Here is a 19,807-nt window from a genome sequence, read left to right on the forward strand (position 1 = left end):
CTGGGCAGTGTTGGCACACACCTTTAATCTTAGCACCCTGGAGGAGAGACAAGCAAATCTCAGAGTTCAAGGTCAACCTGGTCTACTGAGTGAGTTCCAGGATAGTCAGAGAGATTCTGTCTCAAAACCAAACCAAACAAAACAAAACAAGTCAAACTACGAACAAAAAGGACAGGATTTAGTTGGTGTTTGCTTACAGTTTCAGGGGGTTAAGACCATGATGGTTATATCATGGTTCAGAAAAGTGATAGTAAGGAGCAATACCTGGGGGCTTACAACCACAAGGTGGAGGGAGATAACATGCTAACAGGGAATTTGAAATTTTGAAATTTAAAAGCCCATCTCTGGTGATGTACCTCTTCCAACAAGATTCAGTGTTCAAATTATTCTTAAAGAATTCCGCCAATTATTCAAATATATGAGTCTATGGGAGCCGTTCATCCTACCACAGAGACCATTATAGAAAACTACAATTAAAACAATGCTGAGAACAAAGGATTGCGTGTGCTAAGGCCCAGAGGTTACCTCTGCATTATAACTCCTACACCTAAGCCTATGGAAACATCATGGAAAAAGGAACAGAAAGATGCAAGAACCAGAGGAACAGGAAGTATACTGTGAAACTGTGATTCCTAGAAATAGCTGTGCAAATAAAACCTGAATGATGATAGTAACGATTGTCACAATGAGCATGGAGAAAAGGGGAGAATCTCATGTCTGACCTCTAGTCAGAGAACTATAGACAGCTAATGACTGCTGAGAAAAGGAGAGGTAGTTTCTCCCAGATGCCCTCCAAAATGGTTATCCAATGCATAGGAGTCAGCCCTGAAATCATGCAAACCTACAGAACAATAAGAGACTAGGTAAGGTTTATTTATATATCTGTGCATACACACAGATACGTACATATTTGTGCATATACACATGGACACATATGTGTACATCATTATTGTTTTACATACACATATTCACATATGCAGGGAAACTAAAGAAATATCAAATTTGTTATATATATTGTGCAAAGTGCCCATCCAGGCACAGAATCCTTTGTGGATTTGTTGAGGAAATAATTTATAAACACATTCTGCTATCTTATTTAATATTCCATTTGTTTTCCCAGAACATATTTATATTCTGTCAGGGATGAGTGAAGGAGACCTAAAAGATCTTCTTTGTCAAGGATTAAAGAGTTAGAAAGTTTAAGAAAGGGTTAAATATAGGGTTAAATTACAACATTGTGGATGAAACTCTTTACCTATTTTTTGCAATATGCAAAAGTTCTCAATGATATTAAGTTGCTACAAAGAACAACAGTAATAGGTTCCCCGGAATTCACGGTTTTCATCGCACTTAGCTAATATGCAACTATGACATGAGTTATCACTTTGAGGTTTTACCAGCTCGCTTTGTTCTCTTTTACAGATGGGCTGAGTTAGGGTACTAGCCTCTGCTTGGCTGCCGTTAGATGGCAATCTTGTTCTGATAATGCAAATAGAAACCCTGTGGTGCATTTGTATTCAATCTCATAGTTTACAAGGTTTTCAAATATGTTATCTCATCAAATTATCAGTATAACTCTGCAGTAGGTGATAATGTGACCCAAATACTGTGGAGGAAGAACATAGTCTGAGGTTAAAAAACATCTCCAGTCAACATTCACTGAGATCTTATCATTACATGCAGGGTTCTTCTCAACTCTTTCCAGGCTTTGCTGCATCTAATTTTACATACAACTCCAATACATTGGGTTACACATTTTCCAAGGTCACTGAAAATCATCGTCATATCTTAAAAGGAAGTGGGTATTTCCAGTAAGTATGCTGACTGTGGAAAATAAGGATCATTAGCTAAAGAGCTGGGGAAGGCAAACAGATTTGCAACACTGACAGAGTCATAGAGCAGAACAGTGTGGGGTCATTTAATGTAGAATCAAACACCTCTATCCACACCAGCAGGAGTGGGGCTTGCAACACTGCAGTGTGCAGCTCCTATGCTTGTGAATGTTGTTGTGATAGCTCTGAATCATGAAATCCTATGAGCTGGTGAGACACAAGTCTATTAAATTCACCTTGCAAATACATCTATGTAAATTGTTGCATACTATGTTAGGCGGTTCCTGATAATCACAAGTATCCAGTATCATTTCATAAGGATCCCCATCACAAACATTTGAGCATGTTGTAACTAGGTGTCACATCCTCTACATTTTCCCTAGGATCTTAGGAATATTAGCTAAAATACAAAGATTATATTGTGATGAATTTCCTGACTGTCATCCTTGTAAAAAAAAAAAAATTACTTTATACTCTACCAATAGAATCTAAGAAAATCCTTTTACTGAACCAAAAGATTTTATAATTGGATAGTGATATGTAATTTAAGGGCACTTAAAATTTAAAATTCATTGTGTTTTGCTTATTTGATGTGCTTAATCAACCAAAGTAATAATTAGTTAAATAACTTTATACTTTCCTTTTAATATTCCTTTTAACTTATCAATTTTTCTTTATATTCACCTGGATTCAGTGTTTTTAATATGTCAAAGAATAATGTCTTCACAGGATAGGAATTTCAGGGTAAAAGCCTTCATGTTTCTTTCCATTTCTTCCACTTTGTGTTTTTCACCCCCACCCAGGAGCAATTAATTAATATAGAAAATTTGTGTCTCAGTCTCTTACAGTTAAGTCATGGCATCCCTATATAATTTCTTGAATAATGGCAACAACTGTCACTATATAAATGAATATGTAATTAGGAAAATGAGTGCTGGTATTTCTTTGAAGGAATATAATATTTATATATTTAAAATTGTTCACCAACAAGAAACATAAATTTCAATCTTTCCTGAGATAGAAGAGATAAGAATTATAGACATTGACATAATTACCACAAATTCAGTTGCAATTGTACAAATAGTGACTTCCTAGTGATTTCCTAGTGATTTCCTTGAAATTTAAAATTTCAATTGATAATTTTATGAGATCCTGTTAAAAAATCCTTCCTTTTAAATTTTTTTATTAATTTTATTCATAAAATGTCCCAAAGTTTACACTGGCATTTGACATTTCCTAGTCTCATGAAGACTGCCTTCCTTGTGTCCACACATCCTAGACTTGGAAGACAGTTGAAGTCAGGTCTGAGTGCTTTGGGAATATTAGTGAATATAGTAGATGTTGTGATGTTGCTCTCTAGTATGATCAACAACCAGTGGATTAGACAAAGCTCAGTTGTTATTTACTGAAGTGAGAGGAACAGTCAGCATTGCTGAATTCTTGTAGATTCCTGCCAAAGAAAAGAAACATTATTAAAAATTTGAAGGTGCCTCAATGCATATGTTTTAAATTGGCAACTGCACTGCTATTTGGTAAATATATGATGGTTCTGGTAGGGGTGGGACAAGTAAGGAAGGGCTTAATGATTCTGAAGTTATAAACTGTCAGTTGAAGCTTTCTTATTGAAGAATTGTTAGGTCTTTAGGAACATCTCTATAATGAAAATTCATTATTTAGAATAGCTAAATAGTACACTAAGACTGAGGGAGTAGATAGTGATGCTGACGGAAAGATCAACTTGGAGTAAAAGCTCAGTCTCCCCAGTGTGGAAGCTAGGAAGATAGTACTTTTAACTACATCCAAGCCTTGCTTTCACAATCAAGGGATCACAATCACCTGGCATGCTTCCTCACCATCATCTCAAGCATCCCTACTTTACTTTTCCTCTCTACCAAATCCACACTTTGCTAGATCCCTTCACTGGGAAAAAAAAAATGAGTGATATCTCCAACTCTAGAGAGCACACACAGATAATAGAAGGGTTTATATGCTTTACATCTGGCACCAGGAGAGTTAGATGAAACCAGAACCTACACCTACTGAACTACAGGAAAATAAATATGTGTTCTTACCCCAGTATTCTCATAGCTTGCTGCTAGAGAGGATTTCCTGAGAAAGAATATACAAGTATCGCCTGCAGACGTCTCAAGTAGATTTTCTCAATAAGGTTTAGATGAAGAGATGAAATCTTTCCTGTACCAAAGAATTCTAAAATTTTATTGAATGCACTCCACACTGGCACTCTGAAAATAACAGGCTTTCTAGGAATGTTATCTCAATAATGATTTAAAGCTGCTGTCCTTGTGACTCTAACTGTACTTGAAGATGATGAGATGGAAAGTGGCTTTTGTCTTTTTTCCCTGGTGAATCTTTTGTGGAGTCACATGCATGCACAGACTGAACAATTTTTCCAACACATCGGTACTGATAGCAGCATTGGTTTGTTTCTTCATATAGATCATTCATAGGTCAGAACATTATTAAGCTACATATGACTTGTGGTAAACAATTATAAATATATTCTAGTGAAAACGGAAATAGAAGCTACCCCTATTTATGTCATAGTGTAGCTTCATCTATAAACTGAACTCACTTGGGAAGAGGAAAGAGGGATTCAGATGGAGAATTGCCTCCATTGTATTTATATTGACTTTGAAAAGGTCTGTGGGTCATTTTTAATTGTCACCCAAAGCAAGGCTCTTCAAAGTGATTTTCCAAATAGCTGCCAGAAGAATAATCTAGTCTCAATCTCTGCACATCTTAAGTTTTTATTACAAGCTTAACCTCCTGTAGTCCATTCTTTTTCAGCTCACAAGATGTGCTGACATGCTAAAGTGATCTTAATCCTAGACCTATGTAAAAGTCAATATTCCCATTATCTTCATTACAAAATCCAATTTCATTAACAGCTAACAAAGCTCTCATGCTTCAATACTTTCACTTTTGCTACACACTCAACTTGATTTCCAGCAAATATTTATTGAAGGCCTACTTTACCAAATACAAGCCAGAAAACAAAAAAGAATTTAAGGTGAAGTTGGTTACAACAACAACAACAACAACAACAACAACAAAACGTAATGAAGAAATTTCAGTGGGCCCTGGGAGGGGTTACCAAGTTGGTGACGGCATGATGGTATCTGAACTTTCACAACAAAGAGACATGGGGTTTGGGTAATATAGCCAGGGTGGGAGCTAGAACTTGACCAAGAGAACATGTCATGCAGCAGAGAATGACCCAGGAACTCAATGTGCTTGGGTATCCAGTGATTGACATGAATGTGCCATCTTGTCCTTTATCTTGAGATGCTTCCAATGTTTATTCTCAGGTGATCTTTTCCTGCATTACTGAGCATCATGTTAAAAGAAGTATCATTCATGCATTTGAAGAATAATTCATGTTTGCCATTTGAAAAAAAACTAAATAAAATACTATACAATGATTATGATGATTAAATAATTATATTTAGAGGAAGCAGTACTTCTGTGATCTGCATATTTGACATACTAGGAGATAAAGCACAATAAAAACTGACAACGGTACATATTCTCTCATCAGGAACCAATAGAAGAATACCTAAGAAATACCAATGTGTAACAGAAAGTAAATAGAGCAGTATTAGACAGCCAAAAACAGAGTCCTTAGGCACCATCATGTATTCCACTGTGTTTTTCTTTTATGTCTTATTAAATACAGTTCAAGATGTCTAATCAGAAAATAAAAATCTGAATTCCTTCAACTCTAGGTGGAACTTTGCATGAGTAGTGCCTAGCCAATACTGTCTATGTACCTATTTTAAGAAACAGAGTTATTCAGAATCTGTAGCGGTTGCTCACTAGTACATTGGAGATAGAATGCACAGTATGTAAGCGTTCACAGGCTTCACTCTTCACTTCTGCTCTGAAATATATGTTTAAACATTTGAATTACTAGAGAGAGAACTTGTCCACAGGTGTTTGACTCTGCTTGAAATATGAGCATATATAACTATAAACTTATTAATCATTACTGTGCTGGCTAGTTTTATGTTAACAGGCTACAGTAATTGGAGAGGAGAGAGCTACAATTGAGAAAACTGCTTAATAAGGTCTGGTTATAGATAAGCCTGTAGGGCATTTTCTTAATTAGTGATCATGGCAGAGGGCCCAGCCCATGGTGGATGGTGCCATCCCTGGGCTGGTGGTCCTGGATTCTATAAGAACGCAGGCTGACAAGCCTTGGAGAGCAAGCCAGTAAGCAGTACTCCTTAATGGCCTCTGCATCAGCTCCTACCTCTAGGTTTCTGCCCTATTTGAATTCCTGTCCCGACTTCCTTCAGCATGGAAGTGTAAGCCAAATAAATCCCTTTCTCCCCAAGTTGCTTTAGCAACAGTTACCCTCACTAAACCAAATACCAATATCTCTATGATGTGGCAATATATTTTTCAACAAGAAATGCTAAACATATTTCTATCAGACTTGTTATTGAATTGTGATTAAAATCTTATATTTAAAATGTGTAAATATTTTCATATAATTAATTAAAAACCCTTTCAAAATGTTTCTATAAAATAAGGGTGTAATATATCTGCAGGCAACAAAGAAATTAAGTGGGAATCCTTAAAAATAGGTAAATATCAAAGATACCTTTCCTTTTAAACACAGTAGTTGTTTGCAAATGTTAACCGACATTTCATTGAATTTATTAGTTAAACTGTTGTTGCCTTCTGGTGACTCCTAGTTTAATCACTTATTTCTTTTTTGTTTTTTTCTTTTGAGACAGGGTTTTTCTGTATAGCCCTGACTGTCCTGGAACTCACTCTGTAGACCACGCTGGCCTCGAACTCAGAAATCTGCCTGCCTCTGCCTCCCAATTGCTGGGATTAAAGGCGTGTGCCACCATGGCCTTAATCACTTATTTCTTGACGACTCTATAATAGACATTGAAGAATTAGTAAAATTTATGGGTATATTCAAAAGCCATATATCTCAAAAAGATATCAACTTAAGTTTACGCTAATGTTGTGCCTTATTGTATAAGGATATTAAAATCAGTGAGCAAGAGCCAGAGGACCAAGAAGTCCACTGTGACACTATCTCCTAGGATTATCTACAAAATCAAGACCTGAACAATGGCATAATAATAGGCATGCTAATGCCAATGGGGGAAAAGCTTGTAGTGCCCCACCCCTAGGCAAAGAACTAGGAGACAGTAATGACTGCTGAGAGAGGGAGAATTAGTCTCACTCAGGGATGAGCCCCCTAATTGTTTGTCCAATCAAATGGTCTGTCCTGAAACTAAATAAAAACCTGTTAAACTCAGCAGGTTGGTTTTATGTATACAGGCCCATGTGTCTGTGCGTGTGTGTGCATGAGGGAGTGTGGGTGTGTGTATAAAACAATAATAATCAAAGAGAAAGAGACCATTAACTTGAGATAATATGAGGAGATGTGAGAGAGATTAGAGGAAGTAAAGGATATGGAAGAAGTCATGTAATTATGTTTTAATTAAAAATATATTAAAAAGGAAAGAATCACTGAGTAATTTGCCTTGTATCATCCAGGTAGTGATGCACAAAACATAAGTTAGAGAGATGTGAGTTCAGCCTTGGGATAAGTTTTATATAAATTATCCCTTAAAGCTCTAGCATGTTAGATTTGTTGAGGGATTATCAGTGTAACCAATATGCTACAAGGCCTTTGTGTTTGGCCCTTTAAAAATCTATCTTGCACTTATGAGTGTAGTCCATAGGCAGAGATATTATTTTTATTAGGTGTTATTACAGTCCTAACAGAGAGTATTTGACTCAAACTACCTTTTAGGTAAGATTATTTCTTTCTGACTCTATATAGTGAGAGAAGATACACATTATTAAATGTAAATCTGAAATTCCAAGTGGATTTTAAATTTGTGGGTGATCATATTCAGTAATATGTATTTATATGTGCTAATGTTGAGCTCAAAGGCATGATAAAACTGGTGTTATTGTAGAATAAAGGAAACTATACTGTTAATGGTTAGAATGTAATATTAATCAGCCTTGCTTTGTAACGTAGCTGTTATTATAGCCAGCAGGAACAGAAACTCATTTCTGTCAGTGCACACCTCTGGTCTTGCTTTATCAGTTGATCTTCGAGCGAGGCTGTCCTGCCTGACTCATTTTGCAGATGGACATCATGGATTCTAAGGCACCCACTTTTCTGCACACAATGTGCTAATCTCTCTGTGATTGTTTGGTTTTGTCTTTATATTTTTCACTAACTCCTCAGGAAATGAATATCTTTACAAACATGCAAAAGTTCATGAAAAATTCAGAAATCATTTACTGGAAAACGTAAGGTAGAATCTGTTCTTTTTTTAAATTTATTATCCTCTACTCTGACCTATTTCTTTGACACTGTTCATAAGCACCCACAGGACAAATGACTAGATCCATTATGTGAGGAAATGAGTTGCATGGACAAATGCCTATTTTGAGGTAAATAATTAAAATAATTTTAGTAATTTTAAATAAGTAAAATTAATAAAATTAATACAAAAATTGAAACTACAAGATGAATCTTAAGTCAGTCTTTGGTAATAAGGAAGTCGCTGACAACAGACCAAATAATGATCCTATCCAATGTTAGCATAGTGAACCAATGAGTCTATTAGGATGTGAGTGAAGGGCTACTTATAGAAACAGACAGCAGAGTTACTAATAAGCCCACCATGTCTTGGATAGATTCACATGAAACCTGCATTTATGGAGCACATGAATTACAGGAATATTGACTGGACAAAAATCTCTTTTCCCCAGCTATTTTAACTGCTTACATATCTTTGAAGAAGTGCCCTGTGAATTTTATGTTTCAGGAAGTTCCTGATACTTTATGAGTTGTCTGATCGTGAACCTTGCAAGTTTTGTGTACTTCTTGATCTTAAGGCCTGCCTCCAGGTTACAGTGCTTCAATTGTTAGAAACTTGCTACTCATAGATGAACAATGGGATGGTTGTGTTTCAAAAAAGCCTAGGTATTGTTGGTGTGGTGTTAACAGATGTTGCCCTTGAGAAACAGCTAGACCATGAAAGCACCACTTTTATTCATTGCCTGAACACTTTATAAACATGTCACGTTTAGTTAGTTTATTTTGGTTTCCCTCCCATTTTTATGGTTGCTGCAGATGTAGCAGGAAGAACCCTATCAGGCAAAATGCTTCTGCCTGAATTTGGACTTGCCAGTCACAGAGGTAGATAAAGGCCAGTTTTCATTAGTTGCTCACTCTATGGTATTATTTTATACCAGCTCAAAATTGATCAGGAAGAGAGGCCCACAGAAGAATGTCATCTGTGCAGTGGTAGACACTGTTTAGCCTTAGATTTGCAACACTGTTCACATGCTAGATATGACTTAAATGTTTTTCCTCATAAAAAGCACTCCATAAGTTGCTTATCTGAGAATAAGAGAGTAAGCAAAAGCATACTTTTAAAATTATGTTGTGTGAAAAATGAATGAAATTCTATGGATAAATATCTTTTAATAATATTTACTAGAGAAGGCCACAATGTAAACATATCTGAATCAGCCTTTCATTCTACTTAAAAATAACAAATAGCAAATTGGTTTTAGTTGATTAATCATTACCAATGCAGTACTATGAGCATTACAAGATGTTAAAGAGATGGAATGGTTGGGTGCATGGGGCTTCATAGTAGATCCCTACATTACCTCCTAAACTTTCTTCAAGGTGCTTAAACTGCTCAGAAAGTAAAATGTGTTATAAAGGGAGAAATGCCACTCAGAATATGGGCTCAGGCTTCATGTTCCAGGATGCTGATGTGTAAACTGAAATATTGATGAAAAGAAAGCAAACACGATGCCATCATAAAGACTACAGCATTGCAAAGGTAAAGGATTTATACACAGAGCTTTGGTCAATGTTAAACAAAGTAACTGTCATTTGAGAGGACAGGAAGTTTGCTTGTCTGGAGCAGTCATGTGTTCACTTAATGCAGAAGCTTCCTTCTGAAAACCTTTATAATGATGTGTAATATGAGATAAAATGCTGAAGGTTATAAATGTTTATTACTTCTTAAAAATATGATACTATTATAAGTTATCATCGTATTCCCAAGACTGTATAATAGTATCTGTGAAGAGGATTTGATATAATCATGGCTTTAGGAAAATATTGTCATGAAAGCATGTGCAGAAAATGTCAAACTACTCCGGGGAATACTGCTGGGGAGAGGAATTAACTCAGGATGTGCTTTAAATTACACAAACAGCCCTATAGTTCACAGGATGCAGAATGAAAACATTTTATCAAATATATATATATATATACATACATATATATGTATATATACATACATGTATATATGTGTGTGTGTATATCATAGTGTAAAGTACATGTGACTTTCCAAAAATCAGTACTAGGATGCTAAATTAAATAACTCTTCATTGTATATTTTTTATGTCATATAATTTCAGAAAATGTATTTAGCAAAGCTCGGTATTGTTTATCAGAAAGGAGCATACTTTCCTATGAGATCTTCACACAATATATGTGAGACAGAGAATGAATCATTCATTAAACAGGTACCTAGTCACATTTTGTGAGATAAGAAAAGAAATCCTTCATTGTATGTGTTAACACATATACTGATTATAGTTTATACATGGCACATTTCCATAGAAAGTTTCAGTTGGCATTTTCTTCCTTGAGAAGTTAGTGCAATGACAGACTTTGGGTTTGTTTTACCCATTAAATGAGTCTTTCCCACATTGAGAATGTGAGCATTTACATATCATAGTAACTAGCATTTGAGTTCTATTTCAGAAGTGTTCTCAGGGAGGGAAAAGTCATCTCAAATGCACAAACACATAAAAAATAAAAAAAGAAGATAAAATTGCTTGTGACAATGTCAAAATTCATTTTCAAGGAGATTTATGTCATTTTTAAGCCTAAGTCTAAATGCATTTAAATCTCCAATACAAGCTGAATGAAATTCATCAAAAGGAAAATCAGTCCACATTACTTTAGTGATCTTGAAAGCATACATCAATCAAGATGCATCACAAGGCCAGGTGTGATTTTCTTGACAATTCTTGCCTTTCAGGATTTGGAAGTTAGCTCATTTCGCACTACACTGTGGTTTCAGCAGATTCACTGCTTCAGAAGTCTACAAAACCATACATGTTTGAAAACCATCTATGAGAATGAGCATTTCCATCCTTTATATGCTTATATGTATGTATGTATATATGTGTATATATATATATATATATATATATATATATATATGTTTTCATGTTTATGTGTGTTAGCATTTGTGTGTATGCTTGTGCATATCTTCTGTTTTTGTATTGATATGCGTACCTGTTTGCACTTACATGTGTGTTGTATATTTGTATGTGCTTCTATGTTTGTATTTGTTTGTGTGTCTGTGTGTACATATCTGACACACTTACTTTGGGGAACTTAATTAAGAAAATGTTGCCTGAACTAGTGAAGGATTTGCCAATATTTGCTATACTTGTGTGATAATGAAAACAAGTTCAGTCAATGTAAAAGACCCAAGTCAGAATTATGAAACATTAGAATAGCAGGTGATATTTTTCCATGCTTCATTGCATACATAGATCTAAATTTATGCTAATCAGTGTTGTGTAAAGACACTACATTCTCTGTTTTTGAGAAAAGCATTTTAGAGTAGTTAATATATATATAAAATATTTTCCTTAGAATTTAATTTCAATGACTTATGTTTATAGGATTTTAACTATACTTTGAAATGCTATTTTAAGGAAAGAATTATTTCCTTAATGTACAAATTTAAATAATGTAATATTTCTAGGGAAAATGATGCCTGAATAATTGGCATAAAGCTCACAAAAAATAAAGAAACCCTAGGGTTGATATTTTTAAAAAGACTATGCATGAATTAAAAAAAATGTTGACATGGATTGGCTTAATGTATAGTATGCTCAGCTTGCATAGATGAATGAAAGATTATCAGTTTTGATATTCATTTAGTCACAAGTTATAATTTTAGAATATACCGGTCAATTTAAATTTTAATATTAATTCTCAATAAAGCAAATGTATAGTCTTATGAAAGGGAGGGTTATCTAAGTGGATAGAGAGACCTGGCTAGTGACAGTTAGGGAGACTGAAACAAATTAGGCTTATTGAATGAGGGAGTTAACTTCTAAATAACTGATGTGAAATTAAATGTGTAATTGATGTTCATAATTCTTGAATAACTTGTCTCAAACACAAGCACAACAACCAATACCACTCCTTTTAGGAATGTTCATTGTTAATTAGGATAGACTGTTAACACTGAAATCTGAAGGTGGATCTGAGAGCAGAGTAGGTCACCACAGAGAAACAGTATAAGCATTGTTTTGTGCACTGGTTAAAGATGATAATTTTATTATTCAAATGCTGATTTCTTTGTCCCCATATCTTGTTGCTATCAGTCATGTCATTGGAATGCTTCTTCCAAATATCTCCTGTTTTTAGTTTGTGTAAACATTGCTCCCTATTTATTCTCTGATTTGTCAGTGTAATCTGACCAGCCAATGTCTGGGCAAAGGAAAGAAAAGGATGTGACTTCTGCCAGCCAGGGGAGAGGGGGAGGGGGAGGGAGAAGGAGAGGGGGAGGGAGACTTAAAAGGGAGATAGAGGAAGAGGGAGAGGTAAAAGGGTATTCGCTAAGAAGAGGGGTCTGGAAGAGACATCATGTAATCACAATCATACATAAAGCAGAGAAAGCCAGACAAATACTAAAGTGCTAGTATCTCTGGGACTTTGGCTGGGAGACAGCCAAATTAGTTTAGAGGATTAGAATAGATCAATGACTACCCCTCTAAGATGCTATACAGCTAATTAAATAAACCTTATAGTCTCATTCTCATTCATTTGGGAGGTAGTGAAGGATAGAGAAAAACTGCCACTATTAAAAGTGCTCTTACAAAACATATCCTTTCTTCTCAGTCAGGGATGAGAATGAGCTTTTACTTGAAAGTTAGACTGTTGGTGCAGTTACAGTTTCATTGTCCTGACTGAGTCTGCAAAGGAATTAGAATGATTAGAAAAATGCAAAAAGTCCCGAACTCCTTCGCAAGATGTGTCTGTGACTCTGGCACATTACAGGTATGACCTTGGTAAGAGGACTCTGGGACTAAACCACCAACCAAAGAAAACACATGGTGGGACTCATGGCTCTAGTTGTATATGTACCAGAGGATGGCCTGGTCAGTCATCAATGTGAAGAGAGGCCCTTGTTAGACTATATGCCCCAGTGTAGGAGATTGCCAGGGCCAGGAAGCAGGAGTGGGTGGGTTGGGGAGCAGGGGAAGGGGGACGAGATGGGGGATTTTCAGAGGGGAAACTAGGAAAGGGGATAACATTTGAAATGTAAATAAAAATTTTTCTATCGATCCCATAATCAGCCACCAAATGCAAATCAGACACTATTGCATATGCCAGCAAGATTTTGCTGAAAGGACCCTGATATAGCTGTCTCTTGTGAGGCTATGCCAGTGCCTGGCAAACACAGAAGTGGATGCTCACAGTCAGTTATTGGAGGAACACAGGGCCCCCAATGGAGGAGNTAGAGAAAGTACCCAAGGAGCTGAAGGGGTCTGCAACCCTATAGGTGGAACAACAAAATGAAGTAACCAGTACCCCAGAGCTCGTGTCTCTAGCTGCATATGTAGCAGAAGATGGCCTAGTCAGCCATCATTGGGAAGAGAGGCCTCTTGGTCTAGCAAACTTTATATGCCCCAGTACAGGGGAACACCAGGGCCAAGAAATGGGAGTGGGTGGGTAAGGGAGCAGGGCGGGGGAGGGAGGGTATAGGGGACGTTTGGAATAGCATTTGAAATGTAAATGAAGAAAATACCTAATAAAAATTGAAAAAACATTTAATGAAAAAAAAGAGGACCTTGAGTGCTAAATAACTCAAAAATAAGCAATTAAAAATAATGAAGTCTTGTGTGTTTTTCCTACTTCCTCTTTCTTAAAATGCTTAATAATTTTTTAAATTCTAGAAATTTGGAGGTAACTGAATGGAAATGCAAATTTATAATTTTTTTTTCTCTTCTGCCATGAAGACCCATGTAAGGAAAAAAATGATAGTGGTTGCTGTCTCTAGCTAGTGTAGCCCTTATTTCTCCTGAACATTCACAGACTTTAAAAACTAGTTTCATGAAATATTTTAGGACTAGCATATTCCTGTTCAGAATCCATTTGATGTTCATTAGCCAAGGAAAATACACGACCTGTGCTTCTTAAAGCAGAACCTTAGGAACAGAGAATTGGAAGTGTGGGTCTAACAGATGGCCTCTTAATCTTCTTTAACTCTGTGTTTTTCTGAGATTTCTTCCACCAGCCTTGGTCTGCTGATCACAGGTGAAACTTGGTCCTTTAAGCTGCATAGACATCAATACAGACATACTGGTGTCTGTGAGATGAAACTGGTTGATAGTGATGGTGTTCTACTATCAACCTACTTCTATCTAACTTCTCCAGCCTACTTCTCCAAACCCTCTATCTCCATCTCCCCTTGGATCTGGCAATCATGGAAGCACCAGGAGTAGAAACATATATTTTGACAAATAGTTGGTCTTGAAAAATATTGACTTAAGACATTGAATGAACAAAGTTTGGATAATTATGTTGAAGAAAATTTTGAAAGACATTATTATTAAATATATTTAAAAATGCAAAAGCAGGAATTTTCTTCATAAAATGGAGTTTTAAAGGGATAATTGTAAACAAAATGCCAAGTTTGAGGTTTTCTTTTTATTTAGGAAAGAAAGGGTTTATTTTAACTTACAATTTGAAGTTACAGTCCATCATATCAGGATAGTCAAAACTGGAAGAGCTTGAAGCACCTAGTCACATCATATCCACCCTAAGTAGGAGAGAGGACTCAATTTATTAACACTTACTCTTCAGTTCTCTCTCTCTCTCTCTCTCTCTCTCTCTCTCTCTCTCTCTCTCCTCTCTCTCTCTCTTTCATATTCATGGTCACAAGCCAGGTAATGGTGCCACTAACTTACATCCATGAAGGTTATTAAGATCCTCCTTCAACATTTCTATAACCCAATCTGTGGACACAGTCCCTCATTGAGACTCTTTGAGGTTTTAGAGAGGAGGGAAGTTCAGCTCCTGGCCTACACAGGCCTTACATGCCTTACATTTGGCATCACTATGGTTCTCAGTCACATGCTTTTCATAGGAATGAAGAGAGAATGGACAGACACAGGGACACACATATGTATATATAAATTCAACCTTTTGTGTCCATATAGAGTTGCTCATGTGTTTAGGTCTAAGTTTTGGAGACTAGATACTCTATCAGGGTGCTCATCCATGGAGAAGGTTGATTCTGTCTCTCATAGCAGCCATTCATCGCTGAAAGCTCTTTTTCTAAGTGTGACTTTTTCCCCATCCATGTCCACTGGTGGCGTCGGTGTGCAGATGTGGTCACTGAGTTTCATGGGAGCAGCTCCCTGTGATACTGAGAAGATACGGTTTTGCAGCAGACATCCAGGTCCTCTGTCTCTTAGACACTTTCTGCCACCTCTACTAATGGGAACACCTTGCTGGGTAGGTTGACAATGTATTCTTTGGGGCTCACATCTCATCCACCACCCCTCCACCACCCCTCCACCACCCCTCGAACCCCTTACAGTCTGCATAACTTCAGCAGCATTAAAGTTCAGTTCATCAGCAAGTAGAAACTCTCAGTTCATTTACAGATTAACTTCTCTATATCTTGCAAGCAAGAACTGCGGTATCATTTGTTGTTTGTTTGTTTGTTTCTTGTTTTGTTTTGTTTTTTTTTTTGTTTTTNTTGGTTTTTCGAGACGAGGTTTCTCTGTGTAGCCCTGACTGTCCTGTCCTGGAACTCACTTTGTAGACCAGTTTTGTTTTGTTTTGATTTTTTTTGTTTTTGTTTTTTGTTTTTGTTTGTTTTTTTTTTTTTTATTTTTTATTTTTTTTTGGTTTTTCGAGACGAGGTTTCTCTGTGTAGCCCTGACTGTCCTGTCCTGGAACTCACTTTGTAGACCAGGCTGGCCTCAAACTCAGAAATCCACCTGTCTCTGCCTCCCAAGTGCTGGGATTAAAGGCATGTGCCACCACCACCCGGCTGTTGTTTTTAAACAAAATTTCAATCATTCAATTTTACCAATGGAGACCCTAGAGCCAGAAGCTGTGGTGAAAGCCTGCGAACTCAGAGAGTTAGAGAAAGCACACAGCCAACCTTCCTACTCAACTGATGCCCCTCCACCTCTCATACCATCACAAACAACCTCTTCAAACTTATTGTCCCTCCCTTCTATATTTCCTATGTCTCTCTAGCCATCATTCTGATTCCATTCTGATTCCCTCTTACTCTGTATAATATTCTTTTCATGTTTGCTTCCTTTCAACTGCCTACTTGCTCTGTCTCTTGACCTATGATTGACACTGTTTTATCTTGTTTATAGTATTCAATCAGAAAGCCCCTGTATTAAAGGTGTGTGCTAAGGCTAAGACACACCACAGCTGAAAAGTTTGTTTGTTTGTTTGTTTTTTTTCAATCTCAGGGTTCACAGTCTGATTAACTATCCTGAAACAATCTTTAGAAAAAGGTCTTATCTAGTTCTGTTTGGCAAACAAGAGGAAAGGCCAGAACCTATATTATATAGTGGCTCATGATGCTTCTCTACGCGACAACTACTATGGAGACCTCCATCACTTGCCACTGATACTTTGGCATTGAGGAGCAGTGGTAACAATATCTTTCTTGCAACCCTTTTTTTCATTATTATTCAGAAACAGTTAATTTTCATATTTACTCAAACTAAAATTTGGGGTGATGATGAATTTCTTTTAAAATTTTGTATATTATATCCTGGTTCATATTGTGAGAGAGGGCTAAAATTGATCATCATTTAGTCATCAATTTCTGACACAGTTAGTTAGTTCCTAGAGAATGCTTGGCAGAACCTTGAATATACCTACGGCCATGTATTAGCTCTGTGATAATTAACTATTTGCTAAAGAAATCAAGACATGAAAACTTTTAATTGCTTTCTATAGAATACAGTAGATGTGATAGCAACCTTGGCATAGTGACTTACAATGTGTACATAATTATTGTTATCAAGTGATTTGTTGAAGCCATTGAAGGAAGTTATTCAGCTACATTCTGAGCTCTTTAGTGTTTATCTGTATGGATACAGAATGGACTCAAGGTACAGAAACAGACTACCCTGACACCATGGTTTGCTCAAGTACAGTAAGTTTTTTAAACGTAATTACATTTTGGAAATTTGATACATTTTATATTTCTATATTTTATTTGATATTTATAGTGTCTTAATTTAAACTCTTTCATAAAATTGTACTATTTTTCTGAAGAAAATGATCATAATATAGTTTGGAAGAGAATCCACTCATAATTTGATCTCAAAAATATTATGCAAATTTTATCACAAAAGAATTAGGTAAAATTATATGCCAGCAAGTATGTTAAAGAACAGTTATTTTACTATGTACTTTGTAGGATTATTATCTTTATCAGATTTTGGTATTTCAATAGTTAAGTTATTTCTTCTTTCTACATGTTAGCTATAGTTTTGTTACAACAAAAATTGCACTGACTGATGTTAGCATAAACCAACAACAACTTTTAAGCCTTAATCTGTGCCACACGAAGAGAAGACTGGAACCAGTATTGTGCAAGAACAGATTCTTGGGATATATTCATTTATAAGTACTTATGAGTACTTATATTTATAAGTTCTTATAAATATCATACACTCTATAAACACATAAATATCATAAATATTTTTAAATGAAATTTATAAACAGCATACAATATACTGTTGTGAGTAGTGACTGTCCTCTGAGCCAAGCTGTTGCTACCACAGGGAATTTATTGTTTTCTCTTGCACAAAGATCATCCCAGTCAAGCTTGTTGACTGTTCGTACACCCCACCCATGGATGAGTGGGGAGGGCCACCCTCCCCTGACTATAGAGCTGTTCCCTACTGCCTCTACTCAACTCTGCCTTGAAAGATTCTTCTGGAAGGAGGTGGGGGAAGATGAGGCAAGGAAGGAGGAACCCATCTATGTAGCGATAGGGTAGTCCTGGTGCCTGCTGTGTAAAGTTTTTATGGTGCAGGCTGCTCTGGAGAGGGCACCCACTTTTATGTAAGTAGCCTTTTTCCTGTGCTCTGCATGGAAACGGAATAAACTCATTTGTTCTACAGAGTGAATTTGGCAGAGTTTGTTCCTCAGCAGGACCATAGAGGATTGTAGACATTGTCTAGATCTGACCTTGAAGGAATATTAACAGTATGTGCACAGTAAGATAGTGTAAACTTATATGGCCCTTTCATGACTTTAACAAGATTACTGTCTGCATGGTGTCTAAGAGACAATGGAAGTGACAAGAAAATCACTAATTAGTTAATTAGCTCTATTCTCTTTAGTCCCCATTGAATTGTGAAAATTTCAGCCCAAGAAAATCACAAATTGACTGGATCTTCAAGATTGTATGCTAGTAACATTGAAGATGTGACATTCCTAAAAGCTAAAGATATGTTTGATATAGTTATGCTTATATAGGCCATATTCTTAGTAATTCAAAATGTCAGTTTTGTTTTTGTAGACCTGTTGTTGCTTCTTCCTGTATTTTTACACATGCATCAAATTATAGTAAAAGATTCCAGGGCCACCAAATATATTTTGAGCAGGGAATTTCTATGTTTTCACTCACCATTTCTGTTTCTTTTATTTCTTCATTTTATATTTTATTCACCATTATTTTACATAGTGCTTTTTATTTATCACTTACCCACAGCCATTCTACAAAAGGATGCAAGACAGCTATAGCAGTGTAGGGGTATAAGATAGTTATAGCACTGTAAGGATGTAAGATAGCTATAACACTATAAAGATGTAAAAGAGCTATAGCAGTGTAAGGATGTAAAACAACTATAGAATTGTATGGATACAAGACAGCTATAGCACTGTAAGGATGTAAGTCAACTATAGCACTGTAATGATGTAAGACAGCTATAGCACTGTATGGATGTAAGACAGCTATAGTACCTTCTCAGCTATAAAACATTTTATCTATGGCAGCAATGGAACAAAGGAAGAGTAAAGCTCAGTACCCCTTTAAGAGGGAAGGTTTATTTTGGCCCACAGCCCTTGGGGAACTGAGGGTTACTGTGATGGAATGGTCAAATCAAGAACCACATTGCACACAAGCAGTCTAAAAAGGGCAAAGAAATGACATCAAGATACCTTGGTCACAGGGATATGAGTTTCTTAAAGGGTCTGACTGACCCAAGTTCATACAACACTTACTGGGTATATATGGCATTCACAGATGTGTTATAGGTGGTTTCCCTTTGTTGATCCATAAAGCTAATACTAACCCAATTTATATTGAGAAATTACTATGATCCACACAACTTTGGGGTTGGAAACTTGACTGGGGAGATAAGGGAAGGAGGAGAGGACAGACACATAGACACATACTCAGAAAAGCTCACATCACATAATGTGGGCTGAATTCTTTAATGCACTAGCAGCGGAGGAGGTAGATTTAATACACAGCTGAAAGAGAAGGCAGGCTAGTTAATCTAGTAGTATGTCCATACAGAAGAGCAGCTTCAGGACATAAACCTCTAGCAGGAGGAAGCTTTGCTCAATATGTTCTGTACACACTGTTGCCATCTGCATATAGTTCAGGGAAAGGCTCTGCCATTCCCATGTGAAGTAAACTTCTAGTTTCCTTGGAAAATTAGTTATGTCAAATGATGTTTTGCTGGGGCATATAGGTCAAAGGTTGTATTGCTAAAGCAGACATGTGAAAGGCTGTTTTCCTGAAGTAGACACAGGTGAAAGGATGTTTTGATATAGCAAACACGTGAAAGGACCTGGGATGAAGGAGTATGAATATAACCCTACAGACAGTGGGAGACAATCACTG

General features: G+C 36.4%; 1 protein-coding gene across 1 annotated transcript in view; it reads left to right on the top strand.

Moving 5' to 3' along the window:
* Nucleotides 1-19,807, top strand: part of Ccser1 (coiled-coil serine rich protein 1) — a 1,089,958-nt gene that overhangs the window by 202,521 nt on the left and 867,630 nt on the right. The gene's annotated exons all lie outside the window — the stretch shown is intronic.

The sequence above is a fragment of the Mus pahari genome, chromosome 2 (genome assembly GCF_900095145.1).
Source record: "Mus pahari chromosome 2, PAHARI_EIJ_v1.1, whole genome shotgun sequence".
In the NCBI taxonomy this organism is placed as follows: Eukaryota; Metazoa; Chordata; class Mammalia; order Rodentia; family Muridae; genus Mus; species Mus pahari.